Source organism: Sinocyclocheilus anshuiensis, unplaced genomic scaffold (genome assembly GCF_001515605.1).
Source record: "Sinocyclocheilus anshuiensis isolate Anshui unplaced genomic scaffold, SAMN03320099.WGS_v1.1 scaffold68, whole genome shotgun sequence".
In the NCBI taxonomy this organism is placed as follows: domain Eukaryota; kingdom Metazoa; phylum Chordata; class Actinopteri; order Cypriniformes; family Cyprinidae; genus Sinocyclocheilus; species Sinocyclocheilus anshuiensis.
Window position 1 is genome coordinate 907,896 of NW_015555741.1, and position 7,473 is coordinate 915,368.

At 35.3% G+C, this 7,473-nt stretch overlaps 1 long non-coding RNA gene across 1 annotated transcript; it reads left to right on the forward strand.

Annotated features, from left to right (window-relative positions):
* The first annotated feature begins 221 nt into the window (after positions 1–221).
* LOC107673258 (uncharacterized) lies at positions 222–6,629 on the forward strand. The gene is made up of 4 exons (XR_001632388.1): positions 222–315; positions 458–517; positions 3,684–3,750; positions 6,551–6,629. It is a non-coding gene; the product is annotated as an uncharacterized LOC107673258 (long non-coding RNA).
* The last annotated feature ends 844 nt before the right edge of the window (positions 6,630–7,473 follow it).

The window sequence follows — 7,473 nt, forward strand, 5'->3', positions numbered from 1 at the left end:
CACCAAAGTACATTTCTGTTCATATGGCATAGTTCCCGAGAGCTCACCACTAAACTACAGTTTGTCTGCATATTCTGCCTTTAGTGCAGAAATCAATTTTATGGTCTGATGTAGGGAGAGTTCGGAAAGGAGGCGTAGTTCAGCTAGAAATCGCCCATCTACGCTGCTTATTCCTGGCCCATGCTGTTTCTTAAACAAATAAAAGTCTATTTCTGATTCACTCAGCATACAATAATCCCGCTCATGTGGAGCCGAGGCTTTTCCAGTGAGGACTCATTTGAGGGAAGAGGGATTGTATTGCTCTCCGTCTGAGAGGTAATTAATTTCAATTCCATTCATTTGTCTCTTTGCCTGACATTTTAAGCACTGACACTGATGTGGAGTTTATATGGATTAATACCCGGCTCATTCCCGTTGTGGCATTAACCTGCTTTTGTGTATTATCTGAGAAAAACAGACCCGAACGCGAGCGCGGCTGACCCACATCATTACCCTGAACATGAACAAATGTTTACAGGTAATCTCAAGTTAATGTGACATCTGATATTAATTTACACGAGTGCGGCCTGTTTACTGTCCTTCACGAGAAACCACAAAACAAAAGACCATTGTTATATTTAATAAAGATGCTTGTGTTATCAGTACACACACCATTTTACGGTCTAAATGAGAAAACTGAGCAAATGTAAGGACTGAAAGCTCTTCCCACGGTAAAAACACATGGCAGGTAAACTTTAAAGGGATAGCTTACCCAGAAATGCTAATTCTGGCCTCATTTATGCCAAAAAAGGACTCGAAGACATCATAAGCATTGTCCATATGACTTATAAAATCTTCAGTCAGCTTGATTAGTTGGATTGATCAATTGTCAAAAATCCGATTAATTTGGTTCTCAAACTCGACTTTGAACCACTGTGACCAGATCATTGAGTCACCAAATCGGTCTAATTCATTTTATGAATCATTCAAGCTGGTTTTGTGAACCGAATCAACAGATTTATTGAAAAGCTTGACTTAAAAGAATGATTTGTTCACAAATCAAGACTGATTCGGTTCTCAGTTGGTCATCAAACTCATACTCAACTGTCAACCGCTGGCCCAATTAGTTAGATTCATTAACAAATCACTTAGGCCGATTTTGTGTTTCAAATCAAATTTTTCTTGGAAAGTCTTGACTCAATGAATGATTTGTTCACAAATCAGGTTATCAAACTTGCTGACTGGACTCTGAACCATTGTTACAAGATTATTTAGTCAACTGGTTTGAAAATTGAATCGATCTGATTTGTAAACATCATGAATAATTCAGGGATGCTTTTCCAAAAAACATTGTTAGCTAACTATGGTGGTAAGTTCCATTGAACTCTATTGGTAATGACGGAACTTGCGACCATAGTTGCTTTTGGGAAACGCACCCCAGATTGGGTTTTGTAAACGGAATCAACAGATTCATTGAAAAGATTGACTCAAAAGAATTAATTGTTCACAAATCGGACTTATTTACTTGACTTGACTGTTAACCATTGTCTCCAGATTCATGAATGAATCATTCAGGCAGGTTTTGCATATCAAATCAAAATTTTCATGGAAAAGATTGACTCAAAAGAATGATTTGTTCACAAATTAGATTAATTTGGTTATCAAACTTGCTGAATCGACTGTGGCCAGATCATTAGTTCGAGAACCAAATCGGTCCGACTCATTTTACAAATAATTCAGACTGTTTTTGTGAATTGAACGATCAACAGATTTCTTGAAAAGATTGAATCAAAATAATTATTTGTTCATGAATTTGACTTGTTAGATTCTCAAACTCACTTACTTGACTGTTACTACTGTGACCAGGTCATTGAGTCTGCGAAAAGAATCTTGAATCTTGAAGAACAATGATTTGCGAAAGAATCATTCAGACCAATTTTGTGAATTGAATCAGCTGATTAGTTGAAAAGATCAACTCAGAAGATTTGTTTACCAATTGAATGTTGCTACTTCTCTCGATAATGTGTGGGGCATAATTACTTCAGTTTCATTCTGTTTCTCACACAGAATGAAATTGAATTGTAAGACTTTCTCGTATGATTTCAGAAGTCGTGAAATATAGTCTTTAAGGCATATGGACTATAATACTTAATGATACTTTTAAGAAGCTTGGATACTTTGAAAGATTCATTCTCCATTCACTGTAATTGCATGAAAAGCAGTTCCCAAAATATCTATTTTAGTCATATGGATTAGACACAACCTGAGGGTGAATAAATACTGCCAGAATTTTCGTTTTTGTTTGAACTGTCCCTTTAATTTTGAAAAGACCACACTGAGACTCTCAGCTCTGACCAGGGGTAGGTTAATCATTATTCCCATTTTTTTCAATGGAACTTGTTTATTTATTCTGAAACAGCCTTGTTGGGTTTTTCCGAGGTCTGTGTGGATGAATAGAGGCTCTCGATGGGAGAGCATGAGTGGGCCAAACCCCTCTGGGTGTTGAGTGGCTCCTCAAACAGAGACCAACAAAAGCTTAATCAAGCATCATTCTCCAGCCCAAATACCACAGCACTCTTACAACACATGCGTCTGCACGAACACTCAGGGTTATTTTGAAAAGAAAAAAAAACTGTACTATAGTTTTTATTTGCCTTTCATTTGTGGTCAATTTCAGTTTAGTTTTGGTGGTGCATAAAAAGCTTTTAGTTTTATTTGGATGCAGTATAGTCTTAGTTTTCAACCACAAACTGTTCCATCTGCCCATGATGATGCATACTTTATCAGAAGCTGCTCTTTCTTCTCAAAATAGTACCGTCAAAGTTTAAGTTTAATTTGTTGAACTCAAATAAACACATGCTGTAGTATATGCTGAGCAAATTGCACTGTAGCATGGCTCCTGGGGCATTTATGATTCAGCAGCATTGATTGATTCGCTTAGATCTCATGTCAGCCTCCAATGACCCCCAACAACTACTCACTGTTTCTCCAAAGATTGCAAAGTTCAGAGCATAATATCTTTGAAATATATTAAAGTTTTGTTAGAGGCCTTTTGGGTCAACTAAACGAGACGTGAGTGTTTTTTTTTCTTTTCTTTTTTTCTGTGATTTAGTTGTTTTTAATAAAGACAGTGGTGCCATTTTTCACCGTTACGACTTTGCTGTGCACCAGTTTATTATTGTGTCCAGTATTATTTTATATACTGTAATAGTATTTTATTAATATTTGAAATTTATTAATATTTGAAGTTAAAAAAAATATTTTTTTTATAATAATTTGGTTATGTGCTTTTGTCATTTTTATTATAGTTTTTAGGTTTCTTACAAATTTATATTTTTTATTTATTTCATTTTTAATTTTAATTCTAATTTTTATCTATCATCTAATATATATATTTAATTTTAGCTTTATTTTAATGAACATAACTTTAAAAACGTATAACAATAACAACACTTCAAATTGTCAATGATCATTTGATCATATTTTTATTTTTAATCATTTTTTATTTGTATTGTCATTCACATTTACAGTTTCAGTTTAGTTTTCATTCCATTATAAACTCCCATTTCTTTCTCCAGTATTTTTCACTGCTAGTTTTTTGTCTTGTGTTTACGATAATGTGCTGCACTGTTTCATGCAGGTTTGAGACACAAAGCCTCAACCTCGGCCCTGGCTCTCTTTTATTAAGCTCTGTTGTGCTGCAGTGTCTGCTGTTGATGGATGGTGTGCTGCTCTGGCTGTAGCTGCAGTGTACGGCGCTGGCTTCTGAAGGTGCGTGAATCTCTCTCTCTCTGTCTAAACGCCCCCTTATTTCAAAGCAGCTTTCAAAAGCAGCGTCTTTGTCGTATGTTATTATGATTTCCCTGGTGAAGGCCGACAGCGTCAGCCCGCCGCCCCGTGAGCATGTGTGTACAGCTATCAAAAGACACAGCAGTGCTGGTCACAGCACCCAGGAGCATAGCTGGTCACCAGCAGATGTTGTTTTGGATGCAGATCCCCAGCTTGCATTGCCAGTGTTTTGACCAGGCCTATTATTGCTGTCAATGCTCATGAAGACAACATAACATCAAAATGTATGGCTTTTTCTTTCTTAATCCATATGCTTGCTTATTATAAATGATTCATCATAATGTTCCAAAGAAAAAAATGCTTTTATAATGCTTCAAACGACTTTCCTTTTAGATGACATCATCAAGGCCGCTTATATTTCAGCCAATAGGTGCCCATTATATTTCAGGAGTGTGGTTGTTCCTCAAAATTAATACTAAATTGCCATTTTGATGACTGTTTTACCAGGTCTATTTTTGCTGTCTTTAACAGAAATTTAAATGCTTGTGAAGTCAACATAAAATCAAAATTTGTGGCTTTTTCTTTTTTAATGCATATGCCTGGTATTGTTATGAATGATTCATTCCTAGTTCTTTCATGAAACTCTAGATGGCGCAGGCTGATGGGTTCTTAACGTAACTGATGATATTCACAGCGTTAAACGACTTGGCACAAGCTGATTGGCTCATGTTGCATATGCAGCCAATGAGCTTGCAGCTTTACATTTAAATAGTTAGCCTCCACTCGAGCATTTTGCAGCGCGCTTTCAGAGTTCCTCTGAAACCCTCCACCTTCCCCAGCTCCACCTGTATAGATCTGCTACGGGTTATTTTATATGCTATTTTATTTTATATACTGTAATAGTATTTTATTAATATTTGAAATTTATTAATATTTGAAGTTAAAAAAAATATTTTTTTTATAATAATTTGGTTATGTGCTTTTGTCATTTTTATTATAGTTTTTAGGTTTCTTACAAATTTATATTTTTTATTTATTTCATTTTTAATTTTAATTCTAATTTTTATCTATCATCTAATATATATATTTAATTTTAGCTTTATTTTAATGAACATAACTTTAAAAACGTATAACAATAACAACACTTCAAATTGTCAATGATCATTTGATCATATTTTTATTTTATTTTATTTTTATTTCATTTTTACACCAGTATACACCAATAGTCAAAAGTTGAGAGAATAATTAATTGAATTATTAAACAATTGAATTTAATTCAATTCATTCAAAATAAAAAAGTTGAAAATGTAAAAAATTTAATAACATAAATGTAGTGGCTGCATGCAGTTGAAAAGTGGCCTCCATGATGTTAAGATGTTTTAATCAGTCTTTGCTATGCAATTTCTTAAGTGTTTGTAGTGGTTTCTACAGTGTTGCCAGAGTCATTTGAAAAGTGTTCTGCAACCTTAAAGGGATAGTTCACCCAAAAATATAGTTGTGCTGTTAATTTATGCACCCCAAGGTGTAGGGGACGTTTTTCTTCAGTAGAACAGTAAAGAAGATTTTTAGCTGAAACCGTGGTCCTTGGTGATTCATAAAATGCAAATCAGCAGCTGCCCATTTTTGAGAATAAAAAGGCATACCAAGGAACACAAAATGAATACCAGTTGCCCATGATGATGTATTGAGATCTTATGAAGCGAAATGATTTGTATGTGCAAGAAACTGAACATTATTTACAACAATATTACCTGTAACCCATAGCCTCAGACAGTGAGGAATCAGATTATTTTCAGTGAACTGGCTCTTTTGGACAGTTATTTTCAATGAACTGGTTCAATTAAATATATAGTGCAGTCATGAAACTCTAGATGGCGCAGGCTGATGGGTTCTTAACGTAACTGATGATATTCACAGCGTTTAACGACTTGGCACAAGCTGATTGGTTCATGTTGCATATGCAGTTTCTCTGAAACCGTCCACCTTCCCCAGCTCCACCTGTATCGATCTGCTACGGGTTATTTTATATGCTATTCGTGCAGCAGCAGTATGTCTTAAATACTCACAGCTCCATATCGCCGTATGCTTTGGCAGTAGCAAGTTCCTGTACTTGCTTGCAGCAGCAGCAGCAATAATCTACACCTATAGCAATAACCAACAGCAGCAGCAATCCAGCAGCAGCAGCGTAGCAGATCTATTCCACCAAGACCAAATACATTAACATTGTCATATCCACTACCATGCTAAAAATCTTCTGAGAGTTGTCATGAAAGAATTCACTTCATTCTAAAGAAAAAAAGTCTTTGTTTCAAATGACTTTCCTTTCAGGTGACATAATCATAGGTGCCCTCGCTGCTTTAAGTAGGTGGGTGGTTCGTCACAATTAATGGTGAATGCCTATTTTCACAACCATTTTCACAAGGCCTGTTTTTGCTGTCTTTAACAGAGCCTTAAGTGCTTATGAAGTCATGCTTAAATTATAATTTGTCTTTTTCTTTCTTAATGTATTTTCAGCTGACATCATCAAGACTGCTTAAATTTCCACCAATAGGTGCCCTCGATGTTTCAGGACTGGGGTGTTTCTTTATAATTAATTATAAATGTCCATTTTTACCAGCCGTATTTTTTCTGTCTTTAACAGAACCTTCAATGCTCATGAAGTCAACATTAAATCATAATTTATGTCCTTTTCTTTCTTAATACATATGCCTGATATGAATTATTCATAATGTTATTCCAAAGAAAAAAATCTTCATAATGTTTTAAATGACTTTCCTTTCAGCTGACATCATCAAGGCCGCATAAATTTCAACCAGTAGGTGCCCTCGATGTTTCAGTAGGGGGTTGGTTCTTCACAATTAATGGTAAATGCCCATTTTCACTACCTAATCATGAATAAAATAAAGTCCTGACCTATGTTTTTTCTCATTGAATATCCTTTTTCATTTGGAAATGTCATATTACGCAAGTACAATGAGTCGCTATGTTGATTTTCATGTCAGTTCTGTTAATGAAGTTTCTGTTAAACCAGGTTCTGACAGTGCAAGTCATTAACATTCTTACTGCTAACTGCTGTACGCGAACAGTTAATTAGCTACTCATTGGCTACCTTTTGTTCAGTAGTTGAAGTAATACCTGGATTATGTGTCTTTTAATTGAGGGTAGGCCCTTGAAATTACTATATGAGGCCTTGAGGGTTGAATAACAAAGAGTTGCTCTGTGAGCAAACCTTTCATAATGCCATATGTCAAAGCAACAGCAACGATAGCAGAAAATTCAAAACTGAAGAATTGGCTTTCACTTCACGAGTCTGAATTTGAATTAAATTAACCATGCCCAACAAAAAGTTTACTTGAAATTTCAGACAAGGTTCTCCTTCAAAGTTTGCCTTGACTAGTTAAAAATAACTAAATGACTCAGTCAAGCATAACCTCTCTCCCTAATGCCGTAACTGCATGTTCCCAGTTTATTTTCAGTGGCAGAGAGGCGGCACGAAGAGCATGGCTTATCAAGCTTGTGCAAAAGTCCTGCCTCTTTCTCATGCAAGACTTTGAGTATAAGGCTTATCTATTCATGTCATTGACATCAATCAGAAGTTGATTTCACAACCAATCAGACGACATTTAACTCAGTTATATGTTTTCCAAGAATACACAGAGAAGTACATAATACTTGGTTTCCAAACTTTTTTTTTTTTTTTTTTTG